Source organism: Rattus norvegicus, chromosome 16 (assembly GCF_036323735.1).
Source record: "Rattus norvegicus strain BN/NHsdMcwi chromosome 16, GRCr8, whole genome shotgun sequence".
NCBI lineage: Eukaryota > Metazoa > Chordata > Mammalia > Rodentia > Muridae > Rattus > Rattus norvegicus.
This window is the reverse complement of record NC_086034.1, coordinates 81,143,590-81,168,339: the sequence shown is the minus strand read 5'-3', so window position 1 is coordinate 81,168,339 and position 24,750 is coordinate 81,143,590. Positions and strand designations below refer to the sequence as shown.

General features: G+C 44.4%; 1 long non-coding RNA gene across 10 annotated transcripts in view; it reads left to right on the top strand.

Annotated features, from left to right (window-relative positions):
- The window catches only part of LOC102550919 (uncharacterized), a 90,425-nt gene that overhangs the window by 7,173 nt on the left and 58,502 nt on the right, over positions 1-24,750 (top strand). For 5 of the 10 annotated variants that reach the window (XR_005495075.2, XR_005495076.2, XR_005495072.2 and 2 more), the window contains 2 exons: positions 700-4,111; positions 4,238-4,315. The exons of 3 other annotated variants lie outside the window; for them this stretch is intronic. This is a non-coding gene — a long non-coding RNA (uncharacterized LOC102550919). The remainder of the gene's footprint in view (positions 1-699; positions 4,112-4,237; positions 4,316-24,750) is intronic. 2 more of the 10 variants (XR_005495080.2, XR_005495078.2) reach the window with 1 other exon arrangement.

Here is a 24,750-nt window from a genome sequence, read left to right as displayed (position 1 = left end):
ATGGGCTGCATCCAGATGGGACTTGTAAGCGGGGTAAACACTCTCCCCTCTGTTGGCTTTTGTTGCAGTAGTTTATCACGGCAATGGAAAAGCCATTGGTACAGCAACGAGTCAGGAAAGATTTCATTATCTTTTTCTTCAGCAACTAGATTACTAACATCTCAGTACAGATGGCAGAGATACATGCATACATACATACATACATACATACACACACACACACACACACACACACACACACACACACACAGGAGTTTCTCTCATTCTCAACCAGGCTGCTGCATAGCAGTGCGTTTAACTTTATTTTACTCCTGTGGTAGACTCCTGTCCTCTCTGGTGTCATGTGCCTGGGGAATATGCCCTGTCCGCAGCCAGGCTGACAGCTACTGGCTGCTCTGTGTCACTGAGGTAAAGCAGGTTCCAACACTGCACTATGTGATGGGGCTCCTGCCTTCATGTAATGAGGAGAGTTTCCCAGACAGCTTGAATTCACACACACACACACACACACACACACACACACACACACACACACACACGGACCAAGCACCTTGGTTACCACACTCTCCAACACCTGACAGTGCACGTCATCTCATGATGCCTGCGAGTTGGACACATTTAGATTCTTATGCATCAGACGTCACCGACTAGGCTGTGGAGTAATCTCATGCTTAATTTATGCTTTTAATGTTGCTTTAGATTCTAAACGCACTTGGCACCCTCTCGGGGTGTTCCCTAAGACCAAGAAAATTGCCTGCTCTCAATTCTCTGAAAATGAAGGCTCTTCCCTAATGAGCTGAGAAATACCTTCATTAGTGCTTCTCGATCTGCCTCTGCTTGGCTCGGAATTCAGCGGTGTAATTCCACGGATGCTCTTTCTCATCGTCTGAATACAGGCACGCCGGAATCCGATTCTCATTTCTCCACAGATGTTCTGATGGCAGAGTGAATGTGAACAGTAACAAACAGCACCGCTGATGTAATAAGCAGACCTGAGGAAGAGAGTATCCCAAGGGGGGCATAGTACCTGACTCTAAGTATAGCATGTGTGACCTCAACTAAACCAGTACAGCATTGGTATGGGATCATACATAGGCACTAGGATGGAGAACCCAGGAAGAAAACCCACATGGCGGCACCTCTTGGATTCTTAGCAAAGGTGCCATGAACCTATGTTGGAATTTAGGGAGTCTCTGTAGCAGGCGGTGTGGAAGGCTGGAGAAAAGTGTTGAATATCTTCATTTGTCAGGAAAACACAAATAAAAAAACCTTTAATATTAATAGCATTGATATTTAATGGTCCCTTGAGTCAAAATGGGGGCTATCATGAAAAACAAACAAACAAATAAAAAATAAAAACCAGTAACAACAAGTACTGGTGAGGATTTGGACTGGAAAGAACTCCTGTGTCAGTAAGAATGTATACTAGCACAGGCTCGAAAAGCAGAACTGGGAGAAGTAGAAGTTAGAAGCCATATGACTCAGCTACCACCCATATATTCACACTGTAAGTCAGAGGACTAGACATTCTACCCCATTCGTCGTCGTCGTCATGGTGGGTGGATTCACAAGTCACATGCTGGACTCTTCACAAGAGCCCTATCATGGGGTCTGTGTAGGTGTCCACGGAACTGAGGGAGGGGCAAGAAAAAGTACGAAGCACATACTCATTTGATAATTATGCGGTCCTCTAGAAAAATAAAATCAAGAAAATAAAAATAAAAGCAAGAAAAAGGGTAGACTTCGTTGACATGTTATGGGAGGCAAGCCAGACTCAGGAAGACAAGTGTTATATGTGTTCTTTCATATGTGGAACATATGACGTAAATGAATAAAAGCAGAGGAAGGGTCAGGAAGAGAAAGGAGAGAGAGACAGGGCAGAAACAGGTGGAGATGATCAAACGATGCTGTATGCATGCATGCAAATGCCCCAATGAAATGGTGGTGATGTATTCAGTCTAGTGGAGAGGCTGGGGTTGTAGATCAATGGGTAGAGCATTGTGTGAAGGCCCAGGTTTATCCCAGCACCGCATAAACCAGGTGTGATGGCACATGCCTGCAATATTAGCAGTAGGTGAAGGGAGGGAGTTCAAAAGTTTAAGGCCATCCTTAGCTATATGGTACGTTGGAGGCTAGCCTAGTCTACACGAGACTCTAAGGGAAAAATAAAATCAACTGAATGAAGGATTGGATGAGGGCTCCCATGAGGAGGCCTGCGAGGATAAGTCCATAGAGCCTGGGATTTTACAGGCTTCAGGTTTTGCAGAATCACATTTTAAAGACTTGTTCAAAAGAGAACCCCCTCCCCTGATCTTGTGTTAATATCTTCATTGGTACCTAGTGCAGATTATAACAATTTAGGAATGTGTCTTGAGGGCTACAGACAGAGAGACATGTTTGAGTGATTTCTCTAAAATTACTCCTTTATCGGAGCTTTATGATCTCTCTGGGAAGAGAGGGTTTATGATGTTGGCTTACTGTGCTTGCTTTGGCTGTTTGATACGGACAGAATGGGTTTCCACACAGCATTTAATGAGCCCCTTTATTTTAAGGGCCCATTTATCCAACGGTGTTATCCTTAAAATATATTTTCATTTTAAGGTGTGTGTGTGTGTGTGTGTGTGTGTGTGTGTGTGTGTGGAATGAAAGCTCTCTTTGAACTGGTGGTCCTGACAGTTGTGAACTGGCTGGCATGGTTGCTGGGAACCAAACTCAGATACCTTGTAAGAGCAAAAGGCACTTTAACCACTGAGCCACCACTTTCTCCTCCTCCTCTTCTTCCTCCTCTTCTCCTCTCCCTCCTCCTCCCACATCTGGGTCCCCACCTCCCCTGCTTTGGAGGGATACTGAATGTGGCCTTGGAGACACACGGGCACTTGCCCTATTTTGAGATGACTGGAAGATTGTTTACCTGGGGCTAATGCTGTTGCCCTGGTGACCTTCCTTACCTGTCACCTGCCGATTTCTATCCCATAATAATTTTAATATTAAAGTATATAAATTTAGTATTTTAAATGCTTATTATATTACCTTACTATGAAATGAATATTTTTTATTATTACTAAGTAGTCAAGCTGCATTGTGAACTGTGATCGTTGGGATATGGTTCTGTGTGGGCCTCTAGAATGCCCGCACATTCACAGCTCACGTACTGACAGAGTTTTCTCCTAAATTATTTCATCAGATACTAGGGCTAGCTATGAGAAATAGAGAGCGCCCACTTCTGTTGTGTAGGGTGGGTTTAACTCAGGTGCGGTGGAGATCATGCCTTTCACTAAAGCCGAGATAAATGGGCCGACTGAACTCATGGAATATTTGGGGCACTGGAGTGTGGGGCTGTAAACCCAAGTGCACTGGCACACACTGGCCCTCTATGCATCATCCTGTGGGAATCATGGCTCGAGGAGCCAGGAGGACACTGACGTCCCCGATACTGCTCTGCCTTGAAGGGTGATGACAAGCTCTGTCTGAGCAGGATGTCTCTGCCTCCAGCTGGCTTCTGTGAGCTCAGGTGGAATCCCTTCTCCTCAGAATCCTCGCTAGCGACTTATAAAATGAAGCATTTCTGGGTATAATGAATTAGGGTAAAAATTACCCACAGTTGACATTTCTATATAGAAGTGCATTTTAATAAGCAAGAACTAGCAGGTTGCCCTACGACAGCGTCAGGTTTGCCTTCCCAACCTGTAACGGCTGCTCTGCGCGCACTGCATAAATGCCATGTTATTGTAACGAGCTGGTGCGGTAATTCCACGAACCCGCAGCAGAGGAGGGAAGCAAGAGTTTCCTGTTTCTGTTCTAGCCTGGCTTCCCAGTAAGTAAAATTACACATGGGTTTGTGCTGATGCATCTCGGCTCATTCTGTACATAACATATGAGGTGTGTATATATGGTCTGCATTATATCACCACATTTCATTATCATCACGACTGTCCTCCTTTTAAAAGTCCCGTAAGTACCCAGAACACGGAACCACGGCAGAGTCTTATGGGGTCACGTGACAAGGGGCTGTTAGGGCAGCACGGTGTGTTTCAGCGGTCAGCCACTAGGAGGCAGAGCGGCTGACACAAACTGTCTTGGACGAAACATAGCCAATTAGTGGGAGTAGGCGGTAGGCTCCTGAGTGGACTTTCAAGTGGGCAGGGTGCTGCCTGGATCTAAGTCTCCTTCCCATTCCCTTTCCTCCATCCTAAAGTTCCTTTCATTCCCTTGTGGGTTTTTTCTTTTTTCCTTCTAGATTCCATTTGTGAGAGAAAATAGATGATACTTGTTTTCTGAGTCTGCTTTTGTACTTCCCACCATTTTCCCGGGAAAGGTAGGATTTTGCTCACTTGATTGCTGAATATGACTTCACTGGCTGAGGACAATAATACATTTGATAAACATGGACACCCAAGTATCTCTATGGTGTATTCTGATTAGAATTTTTGGGCTACACACAAAGAGATGATATACAGCTAGGTCATATGTAGTTCTATTTTTTTGTTTGTTTGTTTGTTTGTTTTTGAGGGAACACTATACTGATTTCCACAGTGGCTGCTGTTGCTTGCACACCCGTCAGAATGTTAAGGATGCCTTTAGAAAACCTTTGAAGGGCAGCCCTGTCTTCTCTTAGTAGGCACTTAGTTAATCTCCCTAAGGACAGAGCAGTGAGCCTGGTCTTTGCTCTCACAGCATTGAACATTCAGGCAACTGCACTAAGGATAACCACAAAGAAACACTCAGGGAACAGACACAAGTCTTTCCTGGTCCCTAAACTGACAGAGCACTTAGCTGTTATGTAGAGGCCCAGCGGACAAACAGAGGGCTCTGAACCCGTGACTCACTCTCTCCTTGGATACATTGGTGCCATGCGAACTCAGGGTAGGAGGAAGATGAATACAGGTTTTTAAGAAGGCTTTGCCCTGGGCTGGGTGTGGTGTCTAGAACCAAGAGAGAGGACAAAGGTGGGCTGTGAGGCCACAGGGCATAGTCTACTTCCAAAGCCCAGGTCGCTGCTCAGGCAGGCTGGAAACAGATCCTTAACAACTGTGGTCTGGTCTGTCTGAAGAGGAAAGGAACGGAAGTCCTATTAATATTCACAGTGGCTGCTCACAAATGTATTGTGGTTAGGGGAAAAGAGAAATCTAGAGCTCTGTCAGGAGCAGCGTGCGCTCAAGCGAGTGTGTGTGTGTGTGTGTGTGTGTGTGTGTGTGTGTGTGTGTGTGTGTGTGTGTGTGATTCAGCCCTCAGGTCAGGCCATCTTTCTGCAGCCAGGGTGGTCAGCATGCCCTCAGCTGAGGTCAGAGATACAAGTGGCTAGAGTTTTCCGTGTTCATCATGCCCCATCTCATCCACCTCACCTGCCGGCCATGAACCAAGCTCTAAGCTAGAAAGGTTGTATCTTAATGCACCTTGATGCTATTCAAAATCAGATGCCTTGCTAATTTCCTGTGTCTCCAGGGTCCCCCCCTCCCCATGCAGCACGAAAACAATTGGATCCTGAGGTGGTGTCCTGTGCGCACCTGTAAATCAGGCTGTCTCCGGAGTTCTGCCATCTATCCAGCCACATTATAGGTGGGAAGTACTTGGCCTCCTTAGTTGTTTTTGATCTGGGTTAATCATCATCTGCAAGTTGAAGTTATTTATCGAAACAGTGCAGGTAGAGAAACCAGTTGAAAGTGAGATTAGCATAAGAAGGACGCTCCCTGCTGCCCAGAAAGGAGATGGAGCTGAGCTGCAGAAGGCCTTGGAGCAGGAGGGATTAATTAAGGCACATTGCTAGATGGGGATTGAGAAGTGTTTGTAAACAAGGTCGAGTTTCCTTTCCTTCTCCTTAAAAAAATAGTTATTAGTTGTCAATGAAGGAGAAAGGCCAAATGAAGAATTTACTTCAAGCTAACCTTGGATGGACCTGGAAGAAGCGCTTTGCTTTTGTCTCCAGCATGGGGTAAGGAGAAGCTGGATAAAATATCATGGATGAGTTTGGGTGTATTTTTAAGGTGACTGTCAGCTTTAGAGGTGGGCTGGCAGAAGGCCTTTCATGCTAACAGGAGAGTGAGCTCCGCAGACCCATCACCTCCTGCTTGTACGCTTTACTCAGGACACACATGTGACTAGCTACAAGAAACTATGTGGCTACCATGTTACTTCAGAACCTTCCGGTGTCCTTTGTACTTAGTCTTGCAAAAACTGCTCTGATTGGCTGGTATTTAAGCAATAGTGATGACTGAGCGGGACCATGTTGGGTAGACAAATGGCTGAGCAGTGCCTTCTCCTCATCCTGATGGACGGATGCTTCGTCAGCTAGCTCTCTGTCTTTCTTCCTTTCTTTCCCTCACCCCTTCCATTTCCCCCATGTATATAAGTCTGGATTGTAAACACGAGTGTTCAGGAGAGCACTTTATATCTGTCTTTCTAGGTGCGTTAGTCATTTTCCTCGCGGCTGCGACTAATTACCCAACAGCAACAACGTCAGGCAGAAGTTTGATCCTGGCTTCAGTGTATTAAGCACGGATGTGGAGGAGTGCGCAGTGGTGGGTTTGTGGTAGAGTTTCTTACCTCTTGGTGGTTCAAAAATTCAGAAAGTTTGGGTCAGATCCAGGAGTGGGTGTTACTCTCTACCCAGCCATTTCCCTCACAGGTTCTATGACTCTCAAAGTAGTGAGAGTCCAAACCATCTGGGGATGGCGTGCAGAAACACAGGAGCCACTAGGCAATATTTCAGGTATAAACTGTGACACTGAGTCTGGCTCATTGTGCTTAACACGATGATTTGGGGGTCCATTACATTTCAACAAAACGTTATAATTCCATTCTTTTTTATGGCTGAGTAAAATCCCACAATGTATATTTATCACATTTTTGTCACTGCTCTGTTGAAGGGCGTGTGGACTCATCCCGTATCTTGGCTGAGACCAGTGAGCGGTACATTGAGCACAGCGTAACGGTATTCGGACTGTGGTGGGTCATTATCAGCGAGAAGCCCAGAGTCACCTGGGAGATGGGAGATGCCTTGGTAGATTATCCTCACTTTATTAATTGATGGAAAGAGCTATAGTAATTGGGGGTAGGATGATTCCCTGAGTGAATGGTCCTGGAATTTTAATGGAGAAGATGATTTGAGCCCGTTCGCTTTCCTCCCTTCCTGTTCCTTGACTGTAGATGTCATGTGACCAGCAGCAGCCTGTAGCTGCCGCCATCTTGACATCCCTATCATAATGCGCATGCGTGGAACTGGGAAGTAAAACAAACCCTTTCTCCCCTGACTTGCCTTTGTCCGAGTTGTCCTATCACGATAACAGTAAAGAAACTAAGACATTGCCTTACAATGCTTTGAGTCTGTACTTAAGAGTCAGAGAGCTGGTTCATAGTTCCTTTTTTTAGTTCTTTAAAGAACATCTATACTGATTCCTATAGTTAGAATAGACGTTCATTGCTGACTGCGCCAGTGAGTCATAGTGAGTTACTGTGCACAAGTCATGGTAAAGTAATAAACTCCAGCTGTAGAGTTTGATCAACTGAGAACTGAATTCTCTCTGGCTGGGCCCCAGGTCTGAGACCTGTGTGATTTGTAATGAAGTTCTTTGGCCTCCAGCTTTCTCCTCTATAAATAGGGGTGGTGATTTGCTTTTTTATTGAGTGACCAAACATGCAGTGGGTAACAATTTGGGTGTGCTTGTGAATTCTATGTCACCTCTGCCAGTTAAGCTCCCTAGGGCTGCGTGTTCAAGCCAAACAAGAGATTGACCAGATTTATTCTGTGCCCTGAGCAAAGCTGGGAAATCACTCAACAGGGTGTGAAGTTCACCTGAAGTCCCGTGTAGCACTCAGCAGAGGGAAGCTCGACCGACCTCCTTTATTTAGTTAGCGTTCCCTTCTGCCATAACCGTTAGTGTCGTTGTTGCAAAGCTGATATCTCTCTCAAAGGGAAACTATCATTGCTTCTGCAGCAATCTAATTAGTTACTGTTAACTGAATTACTGGCTTTTGATATTAAAAGTTATCAGACATTTAAAGGAAAACTTACACATGTTCTTTAAATCACTCTATATTTAAAGCCCTGTTTAGGTATCTGAATTTTTTTATTTTTATTTATTGTTTGTTTTTTGTTTTTGTTTGTTTGTTTTTGCGTGAGGCAGGGGTAGGGGGCAGTAAGCTATCTCTGAAAAGACTTGTTTTTTAGAATCCATGGTTATCCTTGCTTCAGTTCTTAGTAGAAAAAACCCCAGTTCTTTCTGGGCTTCTCGCTGTGGTAAATACAAGAATTAAACATTCAGGTTTCACATTTGGGTGGTAAGAGGGGGCACACTCATGGGAAGTGGACCCCAATGTCCCCAGCTCTCCCTGTGTAGTGTGTGGTCCCTTAGTGGTCACTTAACCTCACAGCGTCCAGAGTTACCATTTCCCCATGACCTCTGAAAGGGCCTCTGTGCAGGGAGCAGCCTGAAGAGCAGAGTCATATTAAGAAGAACTCGCCTGAAGCAGCAGTGTACCCCATTGTAAGTAAGACACATGCCGGTGTTTCATAAGATGAAGTTGTAGCAAACCAGCTTGCTAATGTGCGAGCATTGAGTTAAGTATTATGTCATGCATTTTCTTTAATTTCCCCTAACTCTCTTTACTCCTTTCTTACTTTTGAGGTTATAATATAATTACATTTCTCTTTTCTATTTCCTCCCTTCAAGCCCCTCCCCCCAACACCTTCTCGTGCTCTTTCAAATTCATGGCCTCTTTCTGTTTCATTGTCATTACATGCCTATGTGTATGTACACACATATACACTCCTAAATATAACCCACTTAGACTGTACAATGTTATCTGGTATTAGATAGCTAGTTGGTAATTCATTGGACTTCTATAATATGTTTTTTAGGCTTTTCTATTAACAGCGGTGAGCACAGATTGTTTGGTTGGTAAAGAATTGCTTTATTACACCAGGGAAACGAGACACAGAGGACTAATTTATTTATTTTCCGTCAGCTGTAAGGTACAGCTTCCCAGTGTAGTTTTGGCTGGCATTGAACTGGCATAAATGCAATCTAGGATGGCCTCAGGCAATTCTCCTGCCTTGGCTTCATAAGGCATGAGATTAATGCTATCGTTCAGATATATTTCCAGGTGTGCGTTGCTTCTTTTCACGATTCACTGTACTGAGGGAAACATGAGTTCTGTGTAGTAGACATGATTACTTCAATTTCATCATGACAAAAACACTTATGGTCTTATTACTGAAACCCAGAGAAACTGGGGGACTGTGACTCTGGGGGAAACCCCATTATTTAGTCTCCCTCGGGTGATATCTGACTTTTGACTGATGGGAACCTGGGAGTTGGTGATTCATTCCGAGAGACTAGGACTAGGTAAGGATGAAGTTATTCCTCTGGGACTCCTTCAGCCAAGAGGGGCGGTTTTGGGGTACAGGGTTGGGGGTAGGTGACAGCACCAAAAACCCATGTTGGAGATATCCCTAAGAATCTCTACGTGAACTTGTGCCAGCTCACAGTTTTCTGCATTACAGAGACTTGGTGAGATGGGTGGCCGTACCTGAGGGCAGTCAGGAGCAGAGAGCTGTAACACCGCTAAGTCCAGCTATTAAATGACTGGGACTTACAGTCCTCATCTGTAAACCAAGATTTCATATTCAACCCCTAGTCTTCAGTCTGTTCTGGGAGTCCTGAGAGCTGAAGGCCTTAGACTCTGTGCAGGCGGTGGTGATGAACCTGGCCTTTTATGACTTGCTTAGATATGAATAGCTCTGCATGGGACTCTGACAGCATTGGCACCACCAACTCAATTTCCATCTGAAGAAGATTCTAGATCTGCAATTCGTGGAACAGCCATAGTATGTGTCCTCGGTGTTGAAGGGCAAAGCCTGAGCCTCTGCTCATCTATGGTAAACCATTGAAGCACACCTTCCTGTCCAAGACAGTGTCCCCTTCATCTTCAGGGAAGAGGAACATTGGGCTGTCTTGGTCTAGTCTTTCTTTTTTTTTTTTGTTCTTTTTCTTTTTTTCTAGAGCTGGGGACCGAACCCAGGGCCTTGCGCTTGCTAGGCAATCGCTCTACCACTGAGCAACCCAACCCCTGGTCTAGTCTTTCTTACGAACACTCATGTTTGAGCAGGGCTCTGAGTTCAAAGAGAAATGGGTTAAGGCACTGCCTCCCAGTCGATGGCTCATTATTTCTCATAAGATACAGTAATGCTTCCCAGTTTGTAGAGTGTAGAAAACAATGTCGTCTCATAAATATATATATTAGAATAACACCCATGATCACAGGGCAAGGCAACAAATCACCTACATCTGATGGGACCCATTTCCTCTCCCTGTCATGCTGTCGCAAAGGCATTAAAAATAAGCATTTTAATAAAGAAAGCAACATTAAGTTCCAGCAGGATAGACCATTACTTCTAATGAGAATCTTTGGAATGAAGAACCAAAGCTTAATTGGTTAAAAAAAAGATTAATAGTTAATTATTTGCTTAGGAACAAAAATGATTAAAATAAAAAACACCTGTGGTTTCTCGTGAAGGCAGGGATCCAGAGAAAGGGGCCTCTATGAGGTGTCTGTCTTTCAGAACCCAGAACTAAGACCCTGAGGCATAACATTGTCCATAGGTCAGGTGATGGGCAGCATGGACTACCTATAGCCCTTCATTCAAGTCCCCGGCCACCTTGACCACTGAGAGCTACGGCCAGCCAGATTCTCTGCCGGGACCCAGTGTCTATGTACCTGGATGTTGATGGCTTCCGATAAGCCTTATGAACTCACAAGTCTATGGCTTTTAATAGGCCTTATGAACCTGTGTGTTGATATTGATGGCTTTTGATAGTCTGCTCCCATTCCTTGCTGAGATTTTAATCAGAAATGAATATGCATTAAGGAACCCTGGGTGCACACAGCCTACCCCACTTAGTCAGCATGCAAAAGCAGATACTTTTTTTTTTTTTTTTTAAATCAAGGGGCCTCTTCACTGAGAATCAATAAGCCCTTGCTACTGGGGAGATTAAGTCAAGAGGATAGGGAGTTAAGGTTGGCCTGGACTACATTGCAAGACCCTGCCAGATAGATAGGTAGGTAGGTAGATATGTAGGTAGATAGATAGATGGATGGATGGATAGATGGATGGATGGATGCATGGGTGAGTGGGTGGGTGTGTGGGTAGATGGATGGATGGGTGGGTGGGTAGGTGGATGGGTGGATGGGTGGATGGGTGGATGGGTAGGTAGGTAGATGAGTGAATAGGTGGGTGAGTGGGTGGGTGGGTGGATGGATGGATGGATGGGTGGATGGATCAATGGACAGACAGAAGAGAAGATAGATGGAAGGACAGATGGGTAAGTAGGTAGGTAGGGAGTGAGGCAGTAGTTGTAGGTTAAAGGCATATCACTTACCTACACTGTGCAAGGTCCTGAATGCAGTTCCCTGCTCTGTCACGTAGTATCTTTCTATGTGTGTGGCTGGACACAGCTTGTCAGTTTTTCCCTGAGGAGTTTTTGTACCTATGACCATCAAAGAAATTCATTTATAGGCTTCTTTTTCTTTGTGTTCTTATTTGAAATTTGTATCTGCGAAGCACTGGCTTTAAACTGAATCTGTTTGGAGGTGTTCCTTCAATTTCTATATGACAGAATAGCTTGAGGAGCATTGGTGTGAGTGCAAGTCTGAAAACCCAGCAGTTGTTCTGTGTGGTCCTGGGGTTTCTGTTGTTGGGAAAGTCTTTATTGCTACTTCAATCATTTGTTTGGCATAAATATATGTTAGGTTTTTTTAAAATACCTTGTTGATTCTACTTTAATGATTTCATATGTAAAAATAGATTCATTTCTTTTAGATTTTATACTTTGTGGTCCAAATACTGTGGTCTAAACTCAGGTCTTGGCGAAATTGGGAGATATAGACTTATACTGTTTATTAAATTCTTGGATCAATACAGGTATTGTAACAAACAGTACGTGCATGTAGTCTCCTGATTTCACCAAGACCCAAGTTTGGACCACAGAACACATTCTTATAACCTCCACCTTTGGAACAATGAGGAGGTGTGTGTGGAAAATGGTGGATCCCCAAAGCTCATTGGCCAGCCTAACTGAATTGGTGAGTTTCAGGTTTGTTGAGAGACCCTGTCTCAAATAAAAAAGGTGGAGTGTGACTGAGGAAAAATATGTGCAGCATAAACTTCAGGCTTCTACATGTATGTCCACCCCCTACTATTAATACTCAACACTATGTGTGTGAACACACACCCTCACCCCCACACATGCGTGCACACACACACACACACACACACAAAAGAAGTGTATTCTTTCAGCTCCATATGCCCATAATATTCTATAGTAAATCTCATTGTGATTTCTATTTTTATTTTGTTATAATTTGATAAGTGTGAGAAATTAATGTCAACTTTTTATATTTGTTGATTTTTGCTGTATGGCCTAAAGTAAGATCTATTTCAAAGATAATTTGATGGGCTGTTGCTAAGAATATGTAATTCACAACTGGGAGTTTTCTAAAGTATAACATCTTACATCCAATTCAACCTTGGAATTTACTAATATTTCTGTTGAACTTATCCCTTGACGTTAGCAGAGTATTTAAATCATCAGTTTCAATCACAATTTAGGGCAATAGACAAAGGTGATCCACAGGCCAGTGGTGAATCCAGACCTCTTTCCCATCTCTACTCCCACACCAATAAACAAAATCACATCAATATTGAAGATATAGCACTGTTCCTATTCTTCAAGACAAGTTGGGGTAAGGATAAGGAAAGTAAAAATGGAGAAAAAGGGCTGTAGAGATTTAAAAATATATTGCTTAAGAGAAAAGAGTTTAAATAAATAAACCGGCCTCAGATGTGGTAGACTTTTCGACAATACTGTTTGTTATAATGCCTGTATTGTTCTAAGGGTTTAATGAGAAACTATTTCTATGTGCTTTTCAGAGCATCAGACCTCCAGGGTCACAGAAGGCATGCGAGGCTGGGATTTGAATTCAGAGAGCTCAAAGCCTATCTGAAAGTACAGATTCCCCTCCCCCTGCTTTTTACAAAGGCTAAGTGTGAGCGGTTGTGTGGGAACAGGTATGCCATGGGGCTGAACCCACTCCATGCCAAGCATGCATCCCATAGGAGCCCGTTGGCAGACATGTACTTGGGATCTGGAGAACAGGTTTCTGGTTTCCTTAATGAATGCATTGCTCTCTGCTTTTCTGGATGTCCTGTGTCAGGAAGGAAGTCTAGGACAGGACCCTGCTGCTGCCTGCCTGCCTTGTACTCTGGCTCATGGATGAGTAGAGATTAGTATCCAGCGTCACATGATCCTGAGGTTCCTTGGGACTTCTTGTTCATACAACAGAAGCAAAATTCGTCCACCTACATTTCTTCATCTCAGAACAACCTACGGAGCTTCCCGTTTTCAGAGGGAAGCTGATTGCACTTGAGCCAAAATCGTACACGTTTCTCCTCCTGCTGACCAGGAGCCAGAGAGACAGGAGCCAGAGAACCCGTCAGGCTATTGGAATGAGATCACAAGGCAGCAAAATGTGGGGGACTTCAACAAGATTGAGCATTAATTGCTTTAAAATTCCATCTGAACTTTTTATTAAAACTGGAGGCAACTGTTTCAACTGCCACCACTGTCTTGTAACAATACAGCTATTACAGACATACGGGCAGGTGACTTTTAAGGCAGAGACAGCCAACGTTACTGGCCAAGTCCTGAGATGATGTTCCCACATTCCTTAGTTTTGTGGGGCCTGGAAGCATTTCTGTTCTCTTGGGTGGAGTGTGTCTGTGTCCAATTGTACATCTGTGTCCGTGTGGGTGAGAGGCTTGTTGAAGGAAATGAGATGGCGACAACTGCACCTTATGCCTACACCTAAAAGGACAATTCAAATGGAGCGTAGTGTGTTTCTAAATAATAAGAAGGAAGCATGTTTGAAACACGTCTCATTCAAATAAAAAAAAAATGCGTGCCCCGTTTAGACCTCCGAGAGCTGCTTCCTCAGAAACGGGACCTGAGATCACGTGAGAGAACACAGAGGGAATTAGGTAAATGGTTCGTGCGACGACCTGTTCTTTCCCTTGCCTCATTTATAAGGTGTCTTCCCCTTTGCTCCGCAGTGAGAATTCAGGAAAATAAATTTTGATTACATAAATAATTGGGCAAATGAAAAACAGAAAGCAAGCCAAGTAGGCTCTAGTCACACACCGTAATTGCAACTCCTTCTCGGTATAGCTCAGTGCAGATGGGGTGTCTCAGAGCGCTAGGAGTTTAGGGAAATACAACCATATTCAGCATCGAGCACGGAATATAAAAATGGATAGACAAACAGAATCAGTATCTATTTCAAATTAACTTCCAGAGCAGACCACCAAGATTATTTCCCAGGGGTCTCAGGTGCATTCCAGCTTCCCGGCAGAAATTTGTTTCCTAAAACTGATATCCATATGATGCGCGGTTCCTTGATTAATACCCAGGGTTCGGAACAAGAATAAAACCAACGGGGGCTGGAGAGATGGCTCAGCGGTTAAGAGTACCGACTGCTCCTCCTGAGGTCCTGAGTTCAAATCCCAGCAACCACATGGTGGTTCACAGCCATCTGTAATGAGATCTGATGCCCTCTCCTGGTGTCTGAAGACAGCTACAGTGTACTCATATACAATAAATAAAATCTTAAAAAAAAAAAAGAATAAAACCAACACACAATGAGTGCAGCTACATTTTCTCCTCGGAAGTGTTACTGTGCTGGTCAGGGAAAATTGGAGTGTTGTCTTTGCATGGATTATTCTTTATATCACTTAAAATAATTTTCTGTTAAATCTCTCATCCAAAGGACCTTGGTTCCATTATGCAAGTGAAACACCCATGCATATGAGTGAATGTATAAATAAAATAAACACTCTTAACGGTGCGTATCATCTCACTCCTCATTTTGTTCCTTCTCAAACCAAAAAAAAAAAAAAAAAAAAAAAAATCAAAATAGTCAAGAAGTCAGTGTCAATTGGGAACCGTATTTCTCTTGTTGGAATTATTCCGATCCCAAGCAAATTGATCAAATATACCTGGTATTTTCATTTTAAGTCAGCTTTGTTGCTGCCGGGTCCAGAAAGATAATATATTCAGAAATCCAAAGTTAAAATTTATTGGTTCCACTGGTTTATAGCTGTAAATATTAAAAGCCAATTGCTGTCACAGGTTATACAAAGGATATGACTTGCATTTTCCATGCTGCAATGGGATCCTAGATCTACAGTGGCTGTTCCACAATCTCTCCCGTGGGCTCAGCTGGCGAATGGAACTTTCTAGAATTTGGCTTCACGAACCCATCTTATTCTGGCACGCATCACAGAGCTTTCCTGGTTCCCAGAGCAGATTTGAAGAGACCAGTGCAATCTCTCCCGACAGAGAAAGAAACATGTTGCATAGGACACCTGGGACATGATGTTGAGGACCGCATGCCAAAAGTACGGCATATGGGAAGTACGTAGGTTCTGTGCCACCATCTCAAATTGTAAATTGGTGGCTTTCATCATTTGCCAGGCCGTCTCCATTCCTGGGTTTAGAATATGCGGGGTTGGATTGGTCTTAGGGAGTGATCATTGAGAAATGTCAGCCTCATCAGCTGCTCCATAGGTGGAGTCTTTCCTCCAGGGGGAATATGGCCCTGGGCACTGTGATCACAGTTCTAGAAGGCACTCTTCTGCTTCAGTAGGCAGGGACTAACATCAACAGTCAACTTCCCACCCGTAGGAATAGTAATACATGGCTTCCATTTGCCTCCAACCTAACTTCAGTCCGTCAAGCTCAGACGGAAGTTTAACTGCGTACCAGAGGCAGCCCCCTGGTTCCCTCCCAGGAGTCTTTGCGCTGATGGGCGTTGTGTGGCTCCCTTTCTAGGCTCCGTAGTGAGGAATCAGAGTGGGTACTAAGCTTGCTAAGTAGGAACTGAGTACCCACCTGCTTTAGCAGAACTTCTGGGGTTCCTGAAGGGGAGCTCACTGAGCGGGTAAACACAGACAAAGGCAGCTTGTTGACTGGAAATAAACACATCAACTAATGCATTCTTTTAAAAAACTCGAAGTATTCAATGGGTGCCCACCCGGTCCGTCTAATGGAAATAGTGAGAGGGAGAGCAAAAGGGAGACAAAAGACCCCAACCACGAGACCTTCTCTGCCAAGCCTGTGGTTTTTGGTAAGAGGGGTTCAATCTGAGACAGGGGGCCGTGCTTTAGGGATAGCAAGTGAGCCAGCTGGTGGGTGTGGATTCCTCTTCTCTTTTACCACAGAGAAAGACAACAAGTTCTTCTCTCGGGGCTAGGTACTCATACTAGGGCACTGCTTATGAAGCGCCTCTGCTTCCTAGAGAATTGCTCAGCAAACTTCATTTACTGTTATTGTTGAGCGTGATACCTATGTTGCTTCAGATGAAGGTTTTCATCCTTCCCTCTGGCTCTAATGCTACCAAACCTGTTTGTGATTTAAAGAGCCGTTTTTACTGAACAGGCATGTATTAGTCAACGGTTCGAAATTTCATAACATAAATGACATATGTGAGAGGTGACATGTATGTGTTGTGTTTGTGGTGTAGTGTGTGTGTGTGTGTGTGTGTGTGTGTGTGTGTGTGTGTGTGTTTTGTGGAGGCACAGGTCTTGTGCTTGAACTGTTGGGAATTCACTCTTGAGCCAGAGTCTCCATGACAATGGTGGGAGGAGGTGTTATCTGATGACCTCAGCTCTTAATTTGCATAGGAGCCCAGTGTTGACTCCTCTCTCACTTTTAAATTAAGTTGTTCCTCTGCCTTAGAGGTTCAGGGAGTCTAAATGTAGAAGGACTCAGGTCAAGCATGCAGGCTCTTCTCTTGACTGTGAATGAGATCCAAAGCATTCTTTTAAGGACACTCTTCACCTTTATATTCGAAATGATGGGAATACAAATTCAGAAATTATGGAAGTGGCATTCCTTATAGGTAGTAAAATTAAAAGATCAACTCTTGCCTGACTTTATTTAAAGCTAGAGGATCCTCCTTTCTTTAAGTTCTCCTGTACCCAAGGGTGCCTGGGTATATATTTAAAATGCCACTTCTTTGATCATTGTATCTGTGGTATACATAAGTGAATGTACAAGGTGTGGGATGCTTGGTGTGTGTTATGTCAGTGTGTATGTGAGAACAAGTATAGTTTTTCTAATATTAAGCATATTAAGCATCTTAACTTTTTTCCTTTTTTTTTAAAAAAAAGATTCCTTTTTTAAAAAAAGATTTATTTATTTAATATATGTGAGTACACTGTTACTGTCTTCAGACACACCAGAAGAGGGCATCGGATCTGATTACAGATGGTTGTGAGCCACTATGTGGTTGCTGGGAATTGAACTCAGGACCTCTGGAAGAGCAGTCAGTGCTCTTAACCCCTGAGCCATCTCTCCAGCCCACTAAACATTTAAAAACCCTTTTTAAAAACTGTTCTTATCCAGAGGAGAGTTCATTCCTTGGCCTAAAAACCATTTTCCTTTTTGTATTTAAAATGTTCTTAGTAAATATTTTATATACTATTGATACATGTGTATAATGTGTCTGGATCTGATACACCCAACCACTACCATTCACTTCAATTTCTCCTCTAGTCTTCCATGTTTCCCTTCCAACTTCCTGTATTCCCCTCCCCACTTCTTCTGGAAAAATTTAAGACCCTCTTGTGGGAAAACTCTGCTAATTAAGGTTGAAGTCTACCATTATTGGGATGGCCTTTGGGAGCTCAGAGCATAATGGAGGAATCCCTTCATTGGCAGGGCTTCCCCTTCTCTGACCTTGCCAGGAAAGTCCAACCTCCAACCCCACCCTTAGGTGCAGAATGTTACATAGCCTTAGTTAAACTACAGATTCAATCCCCTTTCTCCTGCTAAGAACCCATTCACCTAGCACCTGAGATTCCTGAATTGCTTCTCCATGCTAATGAGGTATTTGGGTACCCTAAGCCCCCAGCCAATGGCCTTTGCCCATCCTGGATCTTCCTACCCCTAGGTCCTCCAGATTATATAAGCCTTGAAGCACCATCACCCCTAGTGAAGTTGATCTGCCTCCCTGCAGCTGGTCCCAATGTGTCTTATTCATTCATCTTATGTATGTGAGCACACTGTCACTCTCTTCAGGCACACACACTAGAAGAGGGCATCAGATCCCATTACAGATGGTTGTGAGCCACCATGTGGTTGCTGGGAATTGAACTCAGGACCTCCGGAAGAGCAGTCAGTGCTCTAACCACTGAGCCATCATTCCAGCCTCCATGTGTCTTCTTGACTATGTACTCAACATGGCTTCCAAATCATCCGTCATCATCTCTGCTTCCATTGCCCTCATGGACTGATATTGGGACGAGGAACCTTGGGAGCAGAGAGGGTCAAACCCACCACGTCCACTTTTTGCTGCTTGTGTGTACATGGCTGTGGACTTGGAGCATAGGTAGCTTCTCAGGGCCGGCATCCCTGAAGAAGATTGACTCCCCTCTCCCAGTGGTATCAATTGCCAATAACTTCTCTGATAAAGGTGGGACCACATGGACCTCTGCATGCTTGGATTTTGACTGTCTTGATCTTGCGAAAGTCTTGTGCGTGCAGTTACAACCATCATGAGTTCATCTGTGTAACGTATTGTCCATGTCTTGCAAATACGTTCTTACAACAGACGTCCACTCCCTCTGGCTTAGACAATCTTTTCATCCCTTCTTTCACCATGATCCCTGGGATTTGTGGCTTGGGATGTGATACAGATACCTTGTTTTGATATGAGCACTTCACTGTCTCTTACGTACTGTGTGTTAACCCATTGTTGGTTGATGTAATAATTGGCATCTACCAATAAAAGAAGCTTCTGTGATGAGAGATACCCTAATCTATGGAGTTTATTACCCATATGTATTTAGTAGAATAGTTGCCATAGGTTCTATCCTAGAGCTTATGAGATAGTCAGCTGTGGGTTTTGGCCCAGGGAATGGCATCCATCTCATAGATCAGGCTTTAAATCCAATCAAAATGTGGTTATTCACACAATATCCTACCACCGTTTTACTGGTATGTGTATCTTTGCAGGCCAGTGGTTATTGTAGGTCCTAGGGTTCATGTATGGTTCAGGCTTATGATGATGTTTCTCTCCTGGTAACATACATAGAACCTTCTAGCAACATGGAAGCTAGCCAGTAGGAATGAAGCTTCTGTGTTGGTATAAGCTTGATTTCTCCATGTCCTATGACTCGTGCGTGTATTATATTAGATATTTTTTTTATAGATTTTGAAATAGTTTGGGTAGCCTCGTAATGTGCTTGTAATAAAATTCAACACACTCTCACTCCATTAATTTTTTTTCACTTTGTTCAAAAACCCATTAGCATTTTACAGGTGGCAGAGAGCAGAGGGCCTGCCAGTCTACCTTGGTGAAATCCAGGTGGGATTCAGGGAAAGTGGTGGACTGAGATGCCCCACTATCTACCCTGAAAACAAGGCCACAATCCTGTCTATCGCACTAGGTGGTGGGTCAGTGGCCCATATCAGACACTCTCTGTGAGATCATCCAGTTCTCTAGTGAGTAAAGCAGATTAGGAATTGTGTACATACATGTGCGCATGTGCCTGTGCACGTGTTGGTGTGCGAAAGTGTGCAGCACTGATAAAATGTGGCTGTCTTCATGAGATGAGTCAGTAGACCCTCCCTCCAGCCCCTCAAAACACACACACACACACACACACACACACACACACACACACACACACACACACATACAAACAGGGACTTACATTTGAAGTCACAGTGAGGAGAGAGGTCTACAACCAAAAAGAGACTCAAAAAGATTAGCTTGACCTGAAACTTTTGGCCTTTATGACTCTTGAGACAGAACTTTCTGATTCTTAACCCCCTGGTGAGAGAGGAGAGCTGTGGTTGACCATTGAAGTAGACTCAGTTAGTTCCCATTCCCTCCTCCAGATAGCTCCCTTCCTCCAACACCCCCCACTCCTCTCTTTTCAGGGTTCCACATGATCCAGGATGACCTCATACTCTCTATGTAGATGAGGGTGGCCTTGAACTGATGATTCTCCCTCCTCTAGTCTCCAAGTGCTGGCACTACAAGATGCCACAATGTACCTTGTTTATGTGATGTCAAGTACCGACCCAAGGGCCTTGTGCATGCTGGTCAGACACTGACCAGCTGAGCTCTAGTCCTCATGCCTAAGTCACGAGGCTAAGCTGGATTAGAGAGGTCCTCTGCAGTAAGATTTGAATAGGAATGGCCCCCACAGACTCATGTGTTTAAATATTTGGCCCACAGCTCCACTATTAGGAGATATGACCTTGCTGGAGGAAGTCACTGTGGAGGCAAACGTTGAGGTCTCAGAAGCTCAGGTCAGTCCTCTGACTGTTGCCTGCCATGGAGATGTAGTCAGGATGATGACCAAGATGGAGAACTTTCAGCTCCTTCTCCAGCACGTGCCTGCCTGCAGGTACCAAGTTTCCTGTCACCATGAGAATAGAATAAATTTGAAAAATTGTAAGCCAGCCTCAATGGAGAGTTTTCCTTTATAAGAGTTACCATGGTCATGGTGTGTCTTCCCAGCGATAAAACCCTAACTAAGCACCCAAATGTCTGTGATGTTCTACCTAGACTTTCCAGACATCGTCTGTTGGTAGTGGTCTGGGCCTGTTGGATATCAGGTTCTTGACATGCTGGTCATAGAGTTGAAGAGATTTGCACACATAACAAAATTAACAGGGTTTTACTCAGAAAATGTAAAGGTAAGTGCGTTGTAAGGGAGTGGTATGCTAGAGCAAGAGCCTGCAAGAGTCCACGTTCCTTTAGTCTCTGAGTATCAGAGGAGTAGGAATTGGTTGTTAGGGGCATGGTAGAGCTGCCTTTTGTTTTGATTTGACAGGTAGGAAGTCAGGCCTTGAGGACAGGTATGAGTTATACAGTACAAAATTTAAATTATATATAAAGTATGCACACACACACATATATGCACATATCCATATATGCTCAGTCACACATGCACATAAGATACTAGATAGAGGCGTTTTCTTAACTGCCATTCCGAGGGTACTCTTTGCCTTATTGCACCTATAGACACCTAAAACTACTGCACTATGTGGCCTTACTTCTAGTTCCAGGCTGTGTCTAGTGAGACGCCAACTATACAAGGAAAGTTGGGAGAAGAGCGTGTGCAGCTCTAGGCACGGAGGTTGCTAAACCTTCTTGGTACTCTGGGTACCTGCCCATCACTTGCCCGAGTTTAATTATTGCTGAGAATGTGTAGCTGGTTGGCGACTGTCAGCTCAAAACCATACGTGTTCAAGGCTGCTGGAGAAAGGAAGGGGACGTTAGAGATGAACGGTGGAGTGGCAGAACTCAGCTTCTAATCTTTGAGAAGGTTGGAGCAGATGGCTCATTGGAACTGAAATGCTAGACTCTTAGGAAAATAGATTTCAGCCCCAGCAATATTTGGTGCTCACTGACTGTCCTGACTAACTTTGCCTGCACGGCACAGCCATATCGAAATGTGAAGTTTAAGTATGATCAGCTCTTTGAATGGGATTTTTAAGCCTCCATTTGTTCATTACAAGGGGATAAAGCATTCGCGTGGCTACAGTTGTCTCCACAGGAGAAGCGCATCTGCGAGATGCAGCCTTTTCCAAAAGCCGTCCTTAAATGGAAATTTACATTCTTTATTTTCAGGTTTTCTGTCCTGAGAGGTGCTCCAGGACATAACTCACCAGAAACTACTTGCTTTGCTGTGCACCCTGCTCCTGTGAGATATTTCTGAAAAGGCACATTTGAAAAAAAAAATAGACTTTTATGGTTAGGACATGATGTCATATTTGTGGTTCTGTCACCAACAGTTCTGCTTGTATTCTGGGTGTCGAATGGGCCTGGATTCTTGAGAAACTGTCCAACTTGACCGTGTGTTTTGTTCCACACTCAGCTCTATCCTTAAAAAAAAAAATTAGCTTCTCGGTATAATCATTTGAACAAACTATGGATGGTGTTGCAGGCAACTCTTGCATTTCCATATGGAGTCCAAGTCAATATTTTTATAATTTTCCAACTGAAACGATACCACAATTTTAGGTCTGAATGCCACACTGTCGGAACAGACTTAGGACTTGGCCATACTCTTTCCGGTGATCCCAGCACTTGTCTATAGGCTATGCACGTAGGACACACAGGTTCACACTCCTCGCCCTGCAGCACCACATCCTTTCTGCTACCATAGCAACCTCAGCTGGTCTAGAATGTCCCCATCGGGTCCAGTACAGGATCTACATGGTTTCATCTTTCTATAGCAAGGTATCCTAATGACTATTGATTATGAGCGTTGTCCTCAGAGCCACCCAGGACACTGAGCTACAGCGTCTGCTTGGCAGGCACAAGGAGTGTGTGGAGGCCTACGTGTATGGTCAAGTTGACAGTTCACTCCCAAAGAGACATCAGCGAGCTGTTTGCGTCTTCCCGGGGTCTTGCTTTATAGGTAAATGATCAGCTAGGAGTAAGACATGCGAAGGCCCTATCCTGCCCAGCTCTTCTGGTACCTTCTGCAAGTCACTCAGAACCTGGGAATGCTGGCTGAGAGCCTACTGGCCTCCATGACCCAGGGACCTGCATGCTCCATTCGATCCCGACGAGCCACCAACCCCCAAGTTTTTATATCCCATGGCAAATAGCTTTGTTTTCGTTTTTGTGTTTGTTTTACTTTTCCTGCCAGGTCCTACCAACCTGGACTCTCTGGGCTTCTTATAATTTCTCCCTCTCTCAGCAATGGATCTAAGCTGCCTGGGTGCTCGAATGTCTCCCAGCTGATGCTTCAGTGTGGTACATAACCAGGGTGGTGGCCTATCTCCATCTGGATTCAGAGTAGGGCATGGCTCTGGCCGACAAGGCAAGCTGCTCTGGTCCTGGTGCCTACAAACTCATCTTTTGACTCCTTCACTGGAATTCCCACTTCAACGCTAAGTCCCTGACTGAGAAGAATGAGGAAGACTCAAGGCCCAGTACCGGGGAAGCATGTGCGTGCTCTGTATGAGTGGGTCCCTCTGAACCCCTAGTTGGACTCAGTAGCCAGGCTGTGGGTTGTGGATAAGGCTGTGCCAAATCCTCCAGTTCAGCCCATTAGACAAGAAAAACATCATCAGTTATTCCCCATCAACCCCCTACATCCACGCCAGAAGTCAAAGCTGGATCAGTCTGAGCCTGCATTGTGGTTGACACCCCAGGGAGAGATGGCAGGGGTTCTATCATGCTCTGTCACCAATGCCTTTCCTCAAGGACCCTGCATGCCTCTGTGCACCCTAGAGACACACAGGAGGTCAACGGTACTCTCTTAAGGAATCCATCAGGCTGACCATTTGCCAGATGTGACGGACGCTCTAGTTTTAGCTTCACTGAATAAAACTGAGCAACTCCCGATAGCCAGTTCCTGATAAAACATCCTGGGAAGTCAGTCTGTATTCTCTGAACTGGACCCCTCCATGCCAAGGCAAGAAATGTCACAAAGACAGGTCCCCCAGAGCCATTCCACAGGCATCTTTACGGCGAGTTTTTCTTTCCTCTAAACCAACCATCTCCTGAGACCATTTGAATACACTTGGCAGAATTAAACATTAGAAACTGAAAATGACTGAGATGAATGCTGGCAATGCAGGCCAATGTGTTTTAAGGAGTTCGGTGCTCCTGATGTCAGTCTCTGGGAAATGGGTGCTGAAAGCAGGTGGGCCTTGTAGACTTCTGGCCACTTCCAGCACTGGCCAGTCCCACCCTGCCTATCCTCCAGCCAGTCCTGTACAGACCTGAGCAGATTTTTATCCTCCTAGCAACATCCTAGCTATCAACTGAGCTGGGTGAAGGCCAGCCATGCGTTTGCCAGTTGCAGAATTGAGAAAACTCAGCACACCCCAGTGCTGGGAAATCTTCACTGAGGTGGAGAGGGACAAGGGCATGGCAGGAAGACCAAGGATGGTAATGGCGGACTTCGGCTTCTCTGGGAGCAATTTCCTCCTGAGCCTCAAGACCCATGGAGGCCCCAGAGTCTCCACAGCTGCCAAGCACTTTCATTAGTACGAGATCCTTGGGCTGCCATATTTGACTAAATTGTTTGGGTGATTGGAAAATTAGCACATTTTTCTTCCCTAATAACCAAGGCTACTTTAATTAAAGACTATATGGGGAAAATGCAGAATAAATGAGCGACTGCAATTATGATTTGGAACATTCCTCTCACCTATATGGCTCCAGTTTTTATTGTGCTCATTAGCAATCTGCATTATAAGTTCCACTGGAAAGCTCTCAGAATAAACACACACCCAGGCTCCTATCGGCATTATGGATTTAAAGGTCAGATGGATTTAAAAGGTCAGAGAAACTCTTAACCATTTTAACCAACATGCTTGGGAGATGAGAAGGCCAAAAAGCAAAGTGTTGGTGAATACGGTTACTTTCTTTGCTGTAGTTTCTGGGGAGAGTGTGTTAGAGAACATGTGACTATAATGTAAATCTGAGGACTATCGGATGTGTTTGGTAGATAGGAGAGCACATTGTGGGAATGCTCTTCTTGCCTTGCTATTATGCCTTGAGTAACATGTGTCGTGTTGCTGTTTAATCTATCAATATGTCTGACCTGTTATACTGGAAAGTGGAGACAGGGAAATCTTCCAAGCTTCCCGGGATGGGTAGACCACATCTCAAAAGCAAATTCTGACCAAAGAGCTTGCGGAGGGTAGAAGCAAGTAGGAA